The 18,814-nt window shown below is 55.6% G+C and overlaps 1 protein-coding gene across 6 annotated transcripts in view; it reads left to right on the forward strand.

Annotated features, from left to right (window-relative positions):
• The window catches only part of NAV1 (neuron navigator 1), a 302,165-nt gene that overhangs the window by 179,421 nt on the left and 103,930 nt on the right, over positions 1–18,814 (forward strand). The window lies entirely within an intron of this gene.

Raw genomic sequence — 18,814 nt, forward strand, 5'->3', positions numbered from 1 at the left:
AAGCTCTGGAAGGGATCAAGCAACCATTTAAAAACATTTCACTGTCTGGGGAGATTCATTACGGCTTGTGTATAATAGTGCCTCTCTGTAATGGCTCAGAAACATAGCGAGGCCTTTTATAGTCAATTCCTATTCACCATTCGAAGGTTTTACTGGGAGCTGTTTCCAAACTTGATTTGTGTCTGAAACAGGAGGGTGCCTGGGGAGACTCTGGAGAGGGGGCTAAAAAAAACATGCGCTATAAACTAAGGCCACAATCACACACACCCACGTGGATGCAAGTGCCACACACAGACACACATATTTTAGTGTCACTGCTGCGCACCCCCTCACATCCATCTTCACACAAATGTACCCGGGCAAACAAACACAAACATCATAGCATCCACCCCAGATGCACTGTAGAAGCTACTGCCACCATCACACACACATTGCATGCACTCATGCATGCAAACACACATGTGCGTGCGAGGGCCATTATCTCTCTCTGTCTCTCACTCACACACCTTTCCATGTGCTTGCACAGCAGCACATCCATGCACATGCACCATCTTCACAAATATGCCTGCATACATGATGCAGACACTTGAAAAACACATGTGCAAGCCCACACGCGTGCTCACATGTGCACTCCGTGGTGCAGGCCCTGGCTCTGTCTTGCCATTACAAGTGTTGGTAGGAGTGTGATCCTTTGAAATTAGCTGTGATCAGCTGTGCTGAGTTTGTTATTATTTTATTATTCCTCGTATTAGTATTCTAAAGCATTTACGGATTTCAGCTGTGCCCAGACCTGAACTATCTCACCCATCCCTGCCAGGAAACCATCCCACTCTGTATGCAGGAAGACCAGGCCCTGATCCAAAGCTGGTTGACGTCAATGGAAAGACTCTCATCGATCTTAGTGGGGGGAGCTGGGCCATGCTCAGACCCCACTGCTGCTCAGGGAACAATCCATGCCCCAGTCCCTCGGCATCTCACTTTTGCTGATGCTTCCCTGACTTCCTTGCCGTGCGTTCCGCCAAGGTACCGCAGCGTTGCCATGGTGATGCTGGGAGTCAGGCAGTGGGGTACATGGATCCAGCCGGCTCGGGGAGCAGCGGAGAGTGATGTTGATATTCTACCATGGAAGCCAAGGGCTCAGAGCAAAGCAATCAGGGCTCTGTACTGTCAAGGGGCTTGCTGGTTCATTTCGTTAACCCCGTCCATTCCAGCTACGAGCTGCAAAGCAAAATCCCAGCAGCCAAGCAACCCACTGGTTCTTCTAGTGGGAAGGGAATCTTCCCGGGAGGTCAGGCTGCAGGATGGTGTCAGAACTCCTGGGTTCTATTTCTGGCTCTCCCACTATACTTGAGCAAGTCATGTCTTCCTTTCTCTGTGTCTCAGTTTCACGGGGGCTTTGAGACCATGGGATGAAAAGAAGGAGAAAGAATTCCCTCAGGACCCTCAAAACCTAGGGGTAACACTCACCTCTCCTACCTTAAGGGGTGCACTGGGGGAGGGGTGGAAAACACCTTTTCCTGTGAGGCTCCAAATTAAATCAGGGGGACAAGTAATGGCAGCCTGGATAATTACAGAACCAAGAGCCCTCTACAGCACTTCCTTGAGGTCCCACCCTGGAACCCAGCACTGGGCTCCTGGTTTGGTACCCAGCAGTTTGCATGTTGTTTATTCGTAGGACCTAATTTAAGTGCCACATTTACTGAGGGTTGTTTATTGCATTTTTTGAAAAGGGCATTCCCTGGTTGTAAGGAAAGAAACTGACACCCCCACAGCCCACTGTTGGGAGTAAAGAAGAGCCCCCCTGAGCCCTCCTGCTCTGCCTTGGAACTGTGATGGATGCTTCCTGCCTCCAGGGCTTAGTTAATGCTAGGTATGGGGGGTGGGGGCGGAGCTCTTAACTGCAAGGTTAAAACTCAGGCCCAGCTCCTCAGCTGGTGTAAATCTGTGCAGCTCCGTCAAAAGGAACAGAACCATGCTGGGTGGCACTGGCCTCCCTGGATCCTGGATGGTGGTGGTATGCCATGGTGCTGGGCATGCGTACAAACCTGGATGGATGGATGGATGGATGGGTGGATGGTTGGATAGACGGAGATATATAGAGGTGGATGGTTGGATAGAGGGAGGTATATAGAGGTGGATGGTTGGATAGAGGGAGGTATATAGAGGTGGATGGTTGGATAGAGGGGTGTGTATGGGATGAACATAAGAACTGCCAAACTGGGTCAGACCAATGCTCCATCTAGTCCAGTATCCCGTCTTCCGACAGTGGCCAGGTGCTTCCGAGGGAATGAATAGAACAGGGCAGTCAAGTGATCCATCCCCCGTCGACCACTCCCGGCTTCTGGCAGTCGGAGGTTTAGGGACACCCAGAGCATGGGGTTGCATCCCTGACCATCTTGGCTAATAGCTGTTGGTGGACCTATCCTCCAGGAACTGATCTAGTTCTTTCTTGAACCCCATTTTGGTTTTGGGGTGGATGGATGGATGGATGGATACCAGTGCTGAGATCCAGAGCAGGCTAGAGCCAACCCTGGCTTGAACAATGCTGAATACAGCAGGACTGATGACTGACCCAACCAGTCTCTTCTGGCCCCTCTGTGTAGAGCTCAGTGACTGGCTGCCATGCCTCATGATCAGTGAATCATGTGTGGGTCGTGCTCCCTCTTGGAGACGAATTACCCTGTAGACAGAGGCTGGGGGAGGCAGCAGGATAGATGCTGCATTGTCAGCCTGAATGTGATGTAAATCAGGGCAGGCAAGAGAAAGCAATGGGCCATTAGCAGCTGGTAGGGGCAGCGTTTCCCAGGGCCCAGGAGTCTAGGCACTAATGGAAACAAACTGTGTCAGAATGGAAGAGACAGGAGTGAAGAGCCCAGTCTGGAAGCTACTCTCAGGCTGGGTCCCAGAAACAGATCTGTCCCCAAGAGCTACCGAGATGGGTTACTGAACCCAGGTGGTGCCCAGGAAATGGTCCCAGCTGGCAGGGTCCTGGAGCGAGGACACAAAGATTCTAGCACTCTGATTGCACCCTCCGTGCATTCTACACAGAGACGGACTCAAGCTCCTCCAGGGTTTGTGGGGAGTTTGCCGGGATTTGAACCATGCAGCTTTACAGAGAGCCTCGGAGTCCCTGCACCACCAAGGGGACAGGGGCTGCTGTGAGTGCATGCTGTGAGACCCTGTGCATTAATGCCAGGGTGCATGCAAACGGCCTCCGCCTGCAGTGCTGCGGCGATGACAGAGAGATTTCCCTTTGGAATGAGTCAGAATCACAACCCCTGACGCATGCCTTACCAAGTGAGTGTGATGCTGGGGCAACCCACATCTGCCCAGTCTCTTCCTCCCCCCCCCCTCCACCCCCACCCCCAGGAATCGTGGTATGTCTGCAGGGACGGGAGCCCATGAATGTAGCTGGCTTCCTGCTCCAGTGTCTGCAGCTCTTAGCTCAGCACCCACACACGAAGGGGAACAGTGTGGAGTCAAAGACCTCTCAGCCTGGGGAGGGGAGCCTGCTCCATCCTGGGGGCAGAGGAGGTTTCACAGGCTGAGCATCAGCTGTCCAGCACCCAGTCGTACCTAAGCCACAGGTCTGAGCCCTGCTCGGGGCAGCACAGCCATCCTCCTCTGTGAGGTTGGTCCCAAGCAGTTTGGGGTGTTGGGTTTCCAAGCCTCTAAGGCCCTGTCTGCTTGGTGTAGCCCTTTTCCAAAGGGGAGGGTATCCTTGGCTGGTATTTCTCCTTCTCTCATGGCTATCTGCACTCCTCCACCTCAGAGGCGGCTGCATGCCAGTGCTGATGTGTGAACCTACAGCTGAAAGTTGCTGTGTATGTAGGACATACTGGCTGGCTATCTGTCTACTGCTGCGCCCTGCTGGCTGGGGGGAGAACAGCTCAGCCATGCTTCACAGACCCTGGTACCATTTGTGCTGTGAGGGGCTGCCCGCTGTGGGTGGGCGCAGGAGGATCTGAATTCTGTGCCTGCTGCTGTCATGAAGCTCTGAGTGATGGGACAGCCATGACGTTTGGTGGGGCCAGTGATGTTTCTCCACAGCTGAGCAAAGCTGGGGGTTGGGGGAAGCGGCCCCTCTCTGGGTGAGAGTGAATGCCAGGCCCCCAGTCATGGGGGCCGTGCCAGCGGCCTTGGTGACGGGTCTGCAATCCAGCACGTTGTAAAGCAGAGCATGGGCTCTGCAGTCAGAACCTCAGGGTGGGGGACCCTCAGCTCTTTAGGCCAGTGCTGAGGTTATCCTGGGGGCCCCAGGCTGTGTGGGTGTGGGCACAGTGAGGTGAGGGGTAGAGAATCCCCCCCATTGGGTGCACAGGTGGCAACTTGCCAATCACTGTTTCTATGAGAAATGCAGAGTCCAGCCATCGTGTGCCATAGGCAACAGATGGGATATGAGCCCATATTGCAGGCGGCATGCTCGAGAGGCCACGGGGGTCAGACCCAGTGCACACGCCATCACTGAGAGCTGGGGATCTCAGCTCTCTGCAGCACCCGAACAACTGTGGCAGCAGCGGCTCGCTAATTGATCTGAGCCAGAATTCAGCGCTCTCCGGCTGTTCCCACACTCTGGTCTTTCCCAGTGGATCCGGTTTCTGCAGGGCTCACTGACATACACCAGCTCCCAAGGATCATCCACCCTGTGAAAACTTCCCCACCCCCCACTGATGCCAGCCCGGGATTCTCAATCCCCATGGCAGACTACACAGCTGGAACGTATCCAAGCAGCATGCCAGCCTGTCTCCCCACCCGGCATCACCTCCTGTCCTATGATGACGTGAGACCCCTGCAGGGCCACCCAGTTCTGCCATCTTCCAGCAGAGAAGGGTTTGATTATTATTAGCTGTATGTCAGTAACACCACCAGGATCCGGGTCCCAGTGTGCTAGGTGCCGTGCAAACAGATAGTGAGAGACACTCCCTGCCCCACCTTGCTGGCACTCTCAATAAACAACGGCAGGATTTCCATTTTATTTTACAGAAGGGAAACTGAGTCACACAGTAGCGTCAGTGATGTGACCAAGGTCACACAGGGAGTTTGTAGCAGAACTGGGAACTGAACCAAGCTCTTCTGGCTGTTAGTCTGGTGCCTTCTCCCCAAGCCCATCCTTCCTGAGCGAGAGCAGCCTCCCCTCGTGTGTGCTGAAAGCTCACGGCAGCCGCTACTATTGCTATCTTCAATTCAGAGGTGCTTTAGAGAGGCGTCTCTCTGGTCACTGAGGGGACCCTGGGGCTTGTTCACCTTCCTCTGCAGTGTGGGGCATGGGTCACTCGGTAAGATTAGGTATGTCTCACTTAATCCCCGGGTGTTGGTATCCCTCGGTCCCACCTGTTCTCTGTTGCGCACAGTTGCTTAGTCTCCTGAGGGCTGTAATGCATTGGTCTCATTCTGGTTGGGGGGTTGGTGGCCTGTGATATACAGAAGGTCAGACTGGAGGATCTGTGCTCCCCTCTGGCCTTAAACTCTGTTACTCAGCGCTGAAATGCAGCCATCCCTGGGGTGGAACCTGGCCAGCCTTTGAGCTCTGAAGCTGCAGCTCCACTACACAGTTTAGGACAGAAAATGAAGAAGAACCCTATACCCACTGCAAACTGTGGCGGGTTTTAGAGAGACAGGATGGGATTATAGGTGCTGGAATTGGCCAGGACGCTGGAGTTAATGCCCCTGCACTTATGAAAGCCCAGGCCATGAGCTGTCAGTCCCTGGGCTTTGTGCTTTACCTGAAAAAATGCACCCTTCTAATGTAGGAGGCGCCTCTCATCAGGGTGCACAGCACAGCAACCCTTATCCTCATACTGGGCCATTTCTCCAGCAGATACACAGTAAGAAGGGAGAGTGCCCCCTACTGAATCATTCATAGGAAGGTTCTTGGATGTCCTCTACCTACATACCGACCCAGGTGAGCACTGCTTAGCTACTGGGACAATCACAGCCTGCCTTTCCATAGGATATCAAGGTTGGAAGGGACCTCAGGAGGTCATCTAGTCCAACCCCCTGCTCAAAGCAGGACTAATCCCCTGACAGATTTTTGCCCCAGATCCCTAAATGGCCCCTCATGGATTGAGCTTACAACTCTGGGTTTAGCAGGCCAATGCTCAAACCACTGAGCTATCCCTCCCCCCAGGGGGGAGCTGCTTAGCTACTGGGACAATCACATCCCCAAACACAGCCTGCCTTTCCTTTTGAGTGTGTGCATTAGTGCCTCACATATCCCCTAACCCTGACCCATTGTCCTAAGATGTTGTGTTGCTGGATGTGGTTAGAGAGCTGCTGCATTCCACTCCAGAGGTGGCTGCATGTCTGCAGTGGGTGCAGTGATTCCTGCTGGCAAAGATCCTTTGCACTGCAGGGTGCTGCGGCCATTTAAACCATTCTACTCATGCAGCGCGCCTGACCCACCACCCCTGCAGCTGTGGCTACACTGCTACTTTAGTCTAGCACAGGTGTGAGTAGCAACACTTCACAGCCCTGTCTGAGTTACTGGGTCCTCACTGGTGCTGTTCGCCCTGCATGTTGTTAGGACTTCTGGGGGGAATCTCAGGTCAGTGAGCTGTCACTCTGTGGTTCAGGGAATTGTGGGAGAACTTGTGTGCCTAGAAGGACAGACAGAGGGAACTGTGGGAAGGCATGGGAGGGAGGCCTGTCAGTTCTTGAATGATTTTGCTTGTGTCTTCCTTACAGAATGGGTGGGTCTCCAGCCCCAGTGAAAGTGGTACTCTGGTTCTAGCCCCTCTACCCCCCAGCCAGGCCAGCTGGCCTGCATTGAAAACACCACCATACTCAGGCCAGAGTTTTGTGTGTGAACGGGAGGGATAATAGGGGCACTATCCAGGTAAGAGCTGGGTTAACTCTGCAGTGAAACCATGCCCACAGAGGATAAAAGCCTACTACTGCTACCTGCTCACAGAGTGACTCCCTTAGCTTAGCAGTAAAGGTCTGAGCTGTAGGTCCTGAGTTTGAACCCTGCTGACGATACATGCTCCACAAGATCTTCCGGCTGTGGAGGGGCTCTGTTCCCACTGCACTTTCAAAGGGACGGTCCAGTGTGTGCCACTCACCTTGGAGGAGACTTATACCATGTCAAACAGGGCTAGCAGCTCTCTTTGCCTAGTCCCCAGTGTCTATGTCCTTGCATTACCACACATTGGGGGGGGGGGGGAAGTTACAGGTCCAGCTGGGCTAAGAGCGATCAGGGCTGACAGGCCTGGGCAGAGCTGAGTGTGTGGGGGGCCAGCGGTGGCATACCAGGAGGGATGATTGAGGGGGATGTGTGTTCAGGAGCCCAAGACGGGGATAGCAGCAGGATTGAGGGGCAGCGCCAGAGACTAGAGTAGCAAGGAGTGTTCCATGGGCAGAGACCTGTCAAGGCGGAACCAGGCGCGGCGTCACCGAGCTGGTGGGGACTCAAGGCTGAGCTAGCAGGGGCCAAAGGGCTGTAGGTGAGGAAATCCTGCATCCGGGCAGGTGTCAGACTAGAAGGCCCTGGTGGTCCCTCTCGCCCCGTGGTTCTGGGTTGAGGGGCGCTGGCAGAGCTGCCTGGGTGTCATGTGCCGGCTCGTTCCAGTAGAGCCATGAGAGTCTTAAGCACTAAACTGCCCAAATTCACATTTCTCTGGATCAGTCGCCAGGGAGCCCCTCATGAACCTCGGGGTCAGGTTTGTTCGGACAGAGCCAGCCCAGCCTGTGCTAGTCACTTGGGCGTTCGGGCTCCTGCCATGGGACCTGCCAGCAGGTGGGAAGCTGCACAGCACAGCTCCACCCCCACCCCCCCAGCTCTCATCTGTATGTGAGGTTGCTGTGGCAACCCCGCTGCTGGGGAGCAGGAGGAGGTGTCAGCGGGAAGTGCCAGGGCATTGTCCCTAACGGAAACATCTTTAAATAAACCACAGGGGGAGGAATCTGGGTCATTAGCTGGAGCGATCCACGTTTGGGAGCCAAATACCGTTGAGATGGCAGGTGCGCGGAGCCAGGCTGCTGCGATCTGGGTCCAAAGGCAGAGACGAGCCGCTGCCACTGTGCGTCGGGGCTGCCAAAGGAGGCTCAGGAGCTGCTGTGGGGTCAGGCCCCAGGAAGGGCCAGGAGAGGGACAGCTTGTGGGAGTGGCAGGCAGCTCTGATGCCACCAGGGGCTGAGTGGCCGTAAGCACCAGATGAGCAGCATGTAACTGGCCCCTTGCAGGATCGGGTCATGTTTACTCTCGCTACTGCCACACGCTGCTGTGGATACCTGGCCCAAGCATTCAAGAGATTACGTGTCAGGTCCCCAGAAAATCCTGAGATTGGCTTAAAAATCCTGAGATTTAAAAACAATACTAGCTGTGGGCTCTTAGTCCTCACCTCCTGGCGACTGAATCTTCAAAGGTCACAGTTTCACGCGTTTCCTCGCAGCCAAGAGAGGCAGAAACTGGCCATTTTAAAGTGAATCTGGTGTATTCACATGACTCCTGGAGCTGGGAGCTTTACAGCAAATATAGAAGATGTGCGATCAAATCATAGGAGCTGGCAACAGTGGAATTGTAGGATCGGTGTCAGGGATCCAGGCCGTCGTGCCCAGCGTATAGAGCAGGAGTCAGTAGCTAGGAATCAGAGCCAAGAGTCAAAGCTGAAGTCAGAAATCAGAGCCGTGGGTCAGGACCAGGGTATCTGGAGCCAGGCAAGGCAGGAGCAGGGCTGGGAACCAGCAGGCACAGGAGCTATCACACCAACCTGGTGCTGCTGGGCTTAAGAGCCAGCCTGCTACTGGCCTGCTGTGCTCATTACATTGCCCAGCAACCAGCTCGCTGCCGGCCCTGATCCCTAGCAATCGGATCCTGGTGGGCACGTAAATCCCCACCCCTGAGCGAATGCCTAGCAGGGGGCAGCATTGCTCACCCCAAAACAGCCTCCAGCTCCCCACAAGCCTCCTGGGGAGACTGATCCGCTTGGCGCAAGCCACACCAGGGTGTGTTGAGTGGGGGCCCGGGCGTGGCTCATCGATCTGGTGCCAGGCCGCAGTGGCCAGGGCCTCATTGCCAGTTGGAAATATCTATGCAGGAGCGTGTGGCTCTTTGCAGACCTGGCCTTGGCACAGGGGGTCCCATTGACATCCACAGCATCACCCCTGCTCGCATGGGGGAGAGCCTGGCAGGTTCACCTGCACCCACACTTGGGTTACGGCTGAATCAGCAAAAATCAGGGGGAGGGGCTGGCTCCCACAAGGCCCCTGGAGCCATGGGCCAGACTGGGAGTGGCTTTGTTCAAGTGCACTGGAGGGGCTGAGAACCTTCTACTGATCAGGGCAGTTGTGTCACAGTCCCTGTTCTTGTCACTGCTCCAGAGGGGCAGGGGCAGGGGAAGGGAGAGGCCAGGTCTTGGCCTCACCTTCTTCCACCCTGGCTGGCAGATGTGGCTGGTTGCAGAGCAGAGAGTGTGCCACCCCTCCCAACTGGGGAGCAGCTCCATGCAGCCCCCGGCACAGCACCAAGGTTCTGTGGCTCCCGCTCGGGCTGTGCCGGAGCAGGAGATGGGACGGGTGGGGGGGTCGGGGTAGAGGCTGCTCTTGGCTCTGTTTGCTCAGACTGAAATAAATCTCTAGCCCCATCTTTGGGCCAGCCAAGCCTCTGGCAGCATCGTCCCACAGGGCGAGAGGCGAATGGCTTCTCATGTCATAACCTTGATGGAGGAACCCTTCAAGGCACAGATTCCCGGCTGCGTGGCCGAGCCGGAGAGCAGAGAGCAGACTCAATGTATCTTTCACAAACAGGATTTTTCCCTTGGTCCTGGGCAGGTCCAGCTTGGGTGGGATGCATTGAGCTGTGTAACCCAAGGTGATCTGTGCTGAGGGATTCAGACCCCAAACCCCAGGCCTGTAGCTGGAGGGGCAGGTGGCTATGGGCTGCACGGAGCTCTGGGCAGTGTACCTGGATCTGATGGTCAGAGCAAAGGGGCCATGGGTGCCGGAAGGTGGGGAAGGACAAGGGGAAACAGGGAGGATGCAGAGTAGAGTGAGATGCGGGGAACTCAGTTGCAAAACAGATTTGCAGGCCCAGGGGAGGGGTCGGCTGAGTTGGATGCGGGGGCTGCAGCAGGTGCTCCCCAGCGCCCCCAGTGAAAGACACCCCAGGCCCCCGCCTGGTTCCTGAGCCTCTCCAGGCTGGGTCCAATGCCCACGAGAAAATCCATGCTTGGACGGGCAGCTGCTCAGCGCTGCAGCTACGCCCATGCCCAGGATAGGTGGCTGCCGTTTTGCTGGCCGAGGTCTGTCAGCACCATCTTGTGGCTGGATCTAGCAACTGGTGGAGGTGGAAGAAAGGCAGGTGTGTCTGTGCTGGGGGTGAGAAAGGGCTGGGGAAAGGGAGGGGAACTGGCTGGGGGAGGTGTAAAACAGAGGGCTGGGGCTAGTCGCTTTACCAGCCAATCCACCAGCCCAAAGGACTGGTTTCGGCTTCAGGGGCCTCCCGTCCCTTCACCTTGGGAACTGCTTTTCTCCGTGAGTCAGGCTAAGTGCAGTCAGTGCCGTGCTAGCTGCTTCCCCACAGCTCTGCTGGTGCCCCTCAGTCCCCACCCGCAGGCCCCTGGTATTCCACCCAGCAGACAGTTATGCTGACACCCAGCCTGCAGTCCCCTACTGTGAGCATCCCACCACAGCACTGCCAATGTCCCTTAGCCCCATTCCACAGCCCCTCTGCTATTCCAGTCCCCACCATCCCTTTTGCAATACATCTCAGTCCTCACCTGTAGGATGCCATAGAGAGACGCACCAGACAGACTGATAGATGGACACTGTCACTTTAGTTTAGGACTAAATGTAGGGTTTGTTTGGGGGAAAAGGCAGGGAGGTGTCAAGGGATGTAACAACCCCTCCTAGGAATATAAAATGTTTGCTTGGGTTTTACAATAGCTTTAAGCTCTGCATTGCAGTCTGGGGCACTGAGCTGCTGGAAGAGAAACTGACCAGAAACCGACACATCTCATTGCAATTTCCAAACCTAGTGAAATGTAAACAGCAGCGTCCCTGGTGCCATGGGACTGAGCATCTGGCCATGATTCCAGTTTCAACCCTCTGCCGTTTTTTTGAACGGATGATATTTATCCCATTGAGCCAACCCAGGTTCTAAATGATGACCCCGTCCTCTCCCCTTCTGGAATGATCTCTGGGGCTACCATGGATTAGACCCCTCTCTGCTTGGCAATACTTTTGATTAAGGCCCCTAAATATGCATGGGCTGTCATTAAGATTTAGTAAGACAGTTATTGCCTGGGGTTTAATTACCAGTTAATTATTAAACTGTATTTATGGAAGCCTGGCAGGTATGTAATAGATGCACAGACATTGATACCTACCCCGTGCCCTTGAATCCTTTACCTTTGAATTGTTGTTCTTCCCTGGGCATGTTTCTCATTATCAAAGAGTGCTTGTTTAAAGGCTGGGAGGCTCAGGGAACTAGGAACGGGATACTCCGGGCCTCTGAAGTGAGTCAGTTCCAATAGCTCCATTTTAAGCCTTGTCTAGACTAGGTTTTAATTTGACCAGTTGAACACACATTGAAGGCATGCTGCCTTGTCTACACTGGGCTATTAACACACGTCAGCTAAGATCTGTTAACATCACACCTTGAATACCAGTCTAGACAAAGCCCCTGTTTAACACCTTTCGCTCCATTCTAGCAGGTCAAGTTGTAGCCTAGAATCCGGCCTGGGCTGTAACTCAACCTCTCAAATCAAGCTAAAGATGCTAAGCTGCGTACGCAGTGGTGTTCAGCAGGGTTTTCAGTCGAGTTAAACTAGCTTCGTTGAGCTAACGTTTTCCCAGCTCTTTATCGGCGATCTGAAAGACATTATAAAATCATTGCTGGTAGAGTGCGGATGACACAGAAACCGATGGAGTACATATATATGTTGTGATTGAATTTATATAGATGGTCAAGTCAAGTGTGTTCATCTAAGTGTCTTACCCACGCCGGAGTGGAGGGAAGGGCATTGTGCAAGTCCATGAAGGAGCCAGACAGCCCTCACCAATGGATGCAGCCTGCCAGTCTGTGCCCTGCATATTCTACCTGGCCATAGCATCCAAAATGAAGGCCCCACGTGTGGCCATTAGCAACACATCTGGTGGTGTGAACGATCAAAACCAGGGGGCTGGACTGGATTGTTGGATCCATCACAAGATAGGCACTGGCTACATTTGAAGCTTGGTCTTGCCAGCTAGTACACAGCCTGGAGGTGCCATCAAGGTTCCTCAAGGGAACTGGGTGTCTTGAGCTCAGACAGCGACTCGGTGGATTAAACGCATCTTGGAACCGGGGTAGAAGTGGCATGACTTGGTAAACAGTGGTAAGGACAGTTCAGGGCTGCACAGGGAACTAGGCTCACCTTAGCAATGTGTGTTTTTCAATAGCCAAATCCAGGGTCATGTGTCTGGGAACCAAGAGTATAGGTCACCCATGTAAGGTAGGGAAAAGCAGTGAGTCAGAAAAGGGTTCTGGGGTCATGGCGGAACATGAATTAACATCCCAGTGCCATGCTGTGGTTAAGAGATCCTTGGTTGGCTGGATGGATGATTTTGTGTGGGAGTGTGTTACTGTGTGTATATTACCCTGCCTGTGTTTTGTATGGGTGTGTGTGTAATACACGTGTATTACAGTGTGTGTATGTAATACACTATCGCTCACATCGCCTCCTGACAAAGCACAATACTCCCTGTATTATTTCTACAGAGTGGGCAAGCCACCCCCCTCCGACTCCCAATGCAGATGCTCCATTGCATGCTGGGTACTTAGCTGTTGTTTACATGTCGCTTCTGTGTGTTACCATGGCAATTGCAAAAGTGTTGGTTGCCACATTACATTAAAAGAAGCCATAATTATTCCCCCTCCCCCACTACCGACCTGCCTGTCAACTAAATTGTCACTACATTTGAATGAGAAAAAACCCAGCCCCAACTGAAAGGGCTGGAAATTGTGGATCAAAGCGCTGGCGTCACGGTCGTTAACAGCTGGCATGGGGGGGGCGGGGTCTGCCTTGTGATTGCTTTGAGGGGGAGACTTAATGCAGGTCCCACCTCCCTCTGTGCCAAGCACCTGCCCCCAGCCTTTCCACACATCCCCATGGATCTCTGCCCAGAGCCAGCATAGAGGATGAACTTCATTCAGAGATGGAGACACCAGACCTTCCGCTCCGGCCAGCCTGTGCTCAGTGCAAAGCCAGAGGGTCTTCAAGCCACTTGTATGGTCCTCTGATACTGAGGCCAGCCTGGGGTGAGTGATACCCAAATGCTCAGCACCAGGTGAAGGGGTTCCGCAGCCACACCCCATTCCCTGATCTGTGGGGGGCTTTGGCCTGTACCTGGCCATGCCCAGGGGTGGCTAAGCTGGTGTCACTGACACCTTCCCCTCCTTAGTCCCTTCTGCTGGGAGGGGACAGAGGTCATTTACTGGGTTGTTTCTGCCTCTTTCCCCCCAGAAAAGGGCCTGCACTGACTGCATCCCCCATCTGCCCTGGCGTCCCATTCCCTCACACACACTCGGCCTCTCTCTGATGGGTCTGAATCAACCCAGCAGCCTCTTTAGGAGTTTGTCCTGGTAAATTTCTAACAGCCCCATCTTGGCTGACACAGCGGGTTTTGAACTGACAACCTATCGAGCCTAAATCTCTGCGCTTGGCCTATAACAGCCACATACGTAACATGTCCTAGCCAGAGGCTATAGCCACGCATCTGGTGCTGAGACAGGGGCAGAGGTGTGGGAATCTTCCTGGGGCGGGGAGGAAGAAAGGCCTGGTAGCAAGTGTGACGAACTGGGACTGTTCTTGCTGGGGTGTGGGAATGCTGACAGGGGAGTGTGACTAGGATGGTCTGCATCGGAGGATGGGAGTCGGCCCGAGGGAACATACCTGAGCTTGTAACATGAGAACCCAGGAGGGGGTTGGAGGTCAGGTGACTCCGGGGCCCGGGAAACTGAACAAAGGCTGTGGGAGGGGTCGCTGAAAGCAGAGTGCTGGAAGCAGGCTGGAGAGATGGCTGGGAGGCAGAGATGGCTCTGACCCCCCAAGGGGGGTGGGCTGGCATGCCCTGGGACCCCAAGCTGGACCTAACTGAGGGGGGCCCCGTTGTCTGTGCCTGCAAGACCTGTCTTGGACTGTATTCCTGTCATCCAAATAAACCTTCTGCTTTACTGGCTGGCTGAGAGTCATGGTGAATCGCAGGAAGCCGGGGGTGCAGGGCCCTGAGTCCCCCAATACTCCGTGACAGCAAGTCAGCCCCGTGCAGCGGATGGAAAATCCCAGGGGTCTGTAGATCCAGATTTTCCCTACTGAATCCCGGAGCAGCCCCACTGCTAGGCCCCAGGAGCGGTGACAGGGAAACGGCTACTCATGAAAGCTGCCCGCCACCTGCGGGCTGAGATTGCAGGCTGCCTGACGGTATAGTGCATGAGTGATTAGTGGTAGCTGATCTCCAGATAGCAGCAGCTCAAGTCAGCTCAGAATTGGCGTGTATGTATTGTGAGGCACAAGATGGGAATCAGAGTGGTGTGATTCTAAGGTTCTGTCTCTTGAGATCTGGGAGGGCTGGGAGCACTTTGGCAAGACTCCGGCGCACTTACCCGGATCACCTTAATGGGTGGAGGGGCTGGGGTATATAATAATTGACAGGGGTGTTACAGGGGGCCCCTGTCCATGCTGCTTTCTGGTGGGGTTAAGCGCAGGGCCAGAGAACTTCCCCATAGGACCATGGCTTTGCCGAACAGAAACAGCAGTGACCCTGCAAGGTGAGGTCGTAGATCTTGAATATAACGCCCTGCTCCAACGTAAGGACCCACAAATCCCCTCCTTGCCTCCCAGCCTCACCTCTATGGCTTCACAGCCCGCACCAAGCCCCTGGCATGTTGGGGCTCTGCCATCTGGAAATCAATGGTGCCATCGATTGGGCGGTAAAGTCATTTGTCCGGGGAGAGAATGGCAATCAAATGGCCGTTTTTATACTCGATTAAGCCCTGCTTGACCCAGCCAGCGTGAAACATGCCCCGCTCCCGCACTCAATCCGGCGGCGCACGGCTCCTCCAAGCTGACGTGGGGCAATCCGGGGGAGCAAAGAATCCGGCTCAGCGGGCGGGGAGGGAGGGGAGCTGATAAGATGCTGCGTGACGCTCATCAACACTGGAGCCTGGGGACACTGATACCCAGGGTGGAGACTCCTTCCCCACCTCTGGCTGGGCTGTGCAGAGAGGGGCTCGTCCTGGAAGTGCCCTGTGGCTACTTCATATCTCTTGTGGAGAGCCAAGATGCCTGGAAGTAAGTAAGTAAGTAAGAGAGAGAGAGAGAGAGAGTGTGTGTGTGCGCGCACTTCCCTATTGATTGCAGCTGATAAATACCAACAGCATGTCTGGGAGATGTCCCCGAACAGCTCCCACCTCTTGCACAGAATTGGAACTTACTCATGAGGGCCTGGAAATATTCACTGACCAGCTGTACTGAGCTCAACAGACACGCAGGGCCCGTGATCGCTGTTGCCGTCGTGTCAGGGCGGGAGCCGGTGCCGCTCAGGGCCCGTGATCGCAGTCGCCGTCGTGTCAGGGTGGGAGCAGGCGCCGCACAAGGTCCGCGGTCGCTGTCACCGTTGTGTCAGGGCGGGAGCCAGCGCCGTGCAGGGCCGGTGGTTGCAGTCGCCATCATGTCAGGGCAGGAGCCGGCGTCGCGCAGGGCCCGTGGTCACAGTCGCCGTCGTGTCAGGGCGGGAGCAGGTGCCGCGCAGGGCCCATGATCGTAGTCGCTGTCGTGTCAGGACGGGAGCAGGCGCCACCCAGGGCCCATGATCGTAGTCGCTGTCGTGTCAGGACGGGAGCAGGTGCCACCCAGGGCCCGCGATCACAGTCACCGTCGTGTCAGGACGGGAGCAGGCACCGCGCAGGACCTGTGATCGCAGTCACCATCGTGTCAGGGCAGGAGCAGGCGCCGTGCATGGTCCGCGGTCATGGTCGCCGTCGTGTCAGGGCAGGAGCCGGCGCCGCGCAGGGCCCGCGGTCGCGATCATGTCAGGGCGGCAGCCTGCAGAGGAAACCTGCAGAGCTGTTTTCACTTAAAGTCTGCAGCTTTGGGGGTGTGGCCCAGACCCTGGGTCTGTGTTGCGGCAGGCTAGTGTGTCTGGCTCAACAAGGCAGGATCCTGGAAGTCCCAAGTTGGCAGGGAAAACGGGCTCAGAGGTGATCTCAGCACATCAGGTGACAGTCACAAGGGGATCTCCGTGACCAAACCTGTCACAGGCATCTCCTGAGAAGGTGCCGTCCCGGGCCAGCCCACATGTCCCACCAGACTCTCTCAGCGTTCTGGTCCCTCGGGCCCAGGGCAAATGGACCTTTGGATTTGATTCCTATAAGGGGTGCCGGTTCGGGCTGCGGGAGAGGTTCTTGTGATTTTTTCCAAACCTATCGGTCTGTAACGAGCAGGGTCCTGTCTACACTACCAGGTGGAACAGTGTTGTAGCTATGTTTGAAGGGAGGACAAATCCGATTGTAGCCAGGCCATGTGCAAACCATTTGTTCCTAATCTACGTAATCCATCTATCTAACTATCCCTCCCAATGATAGCAAACTGGTGCATCTAATCCAGCCATCCAACCCGAACATAATGACAGTCTTTCCTAGAGGGTAGCTTACAGATCTGTCCATGCTCCTAGCTGTTAGTTAGGGTTACCATATGTAACAAATAAAAAAAGAGGACCCTCCACGGGGCCCTGGCCCCGCCCATTTCCCACCCCCAGCCCCGCCCCAACTCCGCCCCTTCCCCATCCCAACCCCACCCTAACTCCGCCCCCTCCTTCCTCCCACTCCCAGCCACGCGAAAATGGCTGCCCGAGCGCTACCGGCTTCACGGTTTGCCGGGCAGCCCCCAGGCCCTGCGCCCCTGGCCGGCGCTTCCCCAGCGCAGCTGGAGCCCGGGAGGGGAAGCGCCCAGCCGGGGGCGCAGGGTCTGGAGGCTGCCCGGCAAACCGTGAAGCCGGCAGCGCTCGGGCTTCGGGCAGCCCCCATGCCCCCGGACCCTGCGCCCCCGGCCGGGCACTTCCCCTCCTGGGCTCCGGTGGCGCAGGGTCCGGAGGCATGGGGGCTGCCCGAAGCCCGTAGCGCTCGGCTCTTAAACAGAGCCGAAGAGTCAGGGGAGGAGCAGAGCCGCCGCGGCCGGAGGCTCTGCTCCTCCCCTGACTCTTCGGCTCTGTTTAAGAACCGAGCTGCCCGAGCGCTACCGGCTTCGGGCAGCCCCCTTGCCTCCAGACCCTGCGCCGCCAGCCGGGCACTTCTCCTCCCCGGCTCCAGCTGCCTCTGTTCCTCCCTCTCAGACTTCAGCTCTGTTTAAAAGCCAAGCTGCCCGAGCCAGCGCTACCGGCTTCGGGCAGCCCCCCTTGCCTCTGGACCCCAGCCGCCGGAGCAGAGCAGCTGGAGCCGTGAAGGAGAAGTGCCCGGCTGGCGGCTGGGGTCCGGAGGCAAGGGGGGCTGCCCGAAGCCGGTAGCGCTGGCTCGGGCAGCTTGGCTCTTAAACAGAGCCGAAGTCTGAGAGGGGAGGACTCGCAGAGCAGCCGCGGGAGGGGAAGTGCCTGGATGGTATTTTTCCCGGACATGTTCGGCTTTTTGGCAATTCCCCCCGGACGGGGGTTTGATTGCCGAAAAGCCGGACAGGTCCGGGAAAAAACGGACGTATGGTAACCCTATGTTAGTATACTGCTCTGTCTCTCCGTCCACGCTCCTAGCTGTTAGTATACTGCTCTGTCTGCCCATCTGTCTTCCAAAATGCACGTGAACAAGTCGGTCTGTCTGTCTACTGATCTACTGCACAAATAGATATCTACAGATCAGAAGGCTGCTGACTGAATAGTGTAGATGGTCCCTGGTTTGTGGCTTTAGCACTAGGAGCTCCCTTTCCTCCAGGCTCGTAGCAATGGTCTAGGGATGTCACACCCTGCTGCAGCAGGCTTCTAGGGTAGGTTTGCAGGCCTGCTCAGGCGTTTCCCTGGAGGCAACGTATCATCCAAAGAGACATTACCAGCTTTGCAATCCCAGGGAGAGCCAGCCAGGTAGCACCCCTCCCCTGGGTATGCTGGTCTGCAGGCGGAGCAGTTTGCTCAGGATTCCTGCATGTGATGGCAGGCTCCAGGTCCTGGGGCAGCAGCTCAGATCCCTTGGAATGAGCTTGCCAGCTGCTGCCACTCATTCTGCCTTCAGTTGGCTGGCAGCCAGCCCCAGCATTTCCTTGCTGGCTTCTGTTTGTTCCTGAAGCCCATGCGCCTGTTCCCTCCACTCCCCCTGCTCCCTGGGAGGGCTGTAGCACTGACACTAAGCACTAATGATGCAACAGCTTCAGCCAAGCAGAGTAGGAGGGTGAGCTGGGCTTGTGGAAAGCCCCTACCCTGCAGAGCTCCCCTCCTGTGCGTGCTGGCTGGCTGGGGAGGGGAGCTGCCACACCCGTGGAGCTGGGGTCAGAAGCTGCCAGTGCCTGGCTGGGTGGGGGGCTCTGCTGGGACTGAGTTTAGAATGCAATGGAGATTTGTGCTGCTTGCTAATGCAATCCTTGGACAGGAGCAGAGCAGTGTTTTTAGCTCTGTATTTGACTCTGGTGCGGCCGCTGCTGGAATCCTGGGTCCAGTTTTGGTGCTTGCGATTCGAGGAGGAGGTTGATAAATTGGAGAGGGGGCAGAGAAGAGCCTGGGGAATGATTAAAGGATTAGAGAACCTGCCTTTGAGTGAGAGACTGAGCTCTTTGGGCCTAGTTAGCATAACACAGAGAAGGTTGAGGGGTAACTTAATCACTGTCTGCGAGTATCCTAGATGGGGAACAAATTTGATAATGGA

This window comes from Malaclemys terrapin, chromosome 4, assembly GCF_027887155.1.
Source record: "Malaclemys terrapin pileata isolate rMalTer1 chromosome 4, rMalTer1.hap1, whole genome shotgun sequence".
NCBI classification, from domain to species: domain Eukaryota; kingdom Metazoa; phylum Chordata; order Testudines; family Emydidae; genus Malaclemys; species Malaclemys terrapin.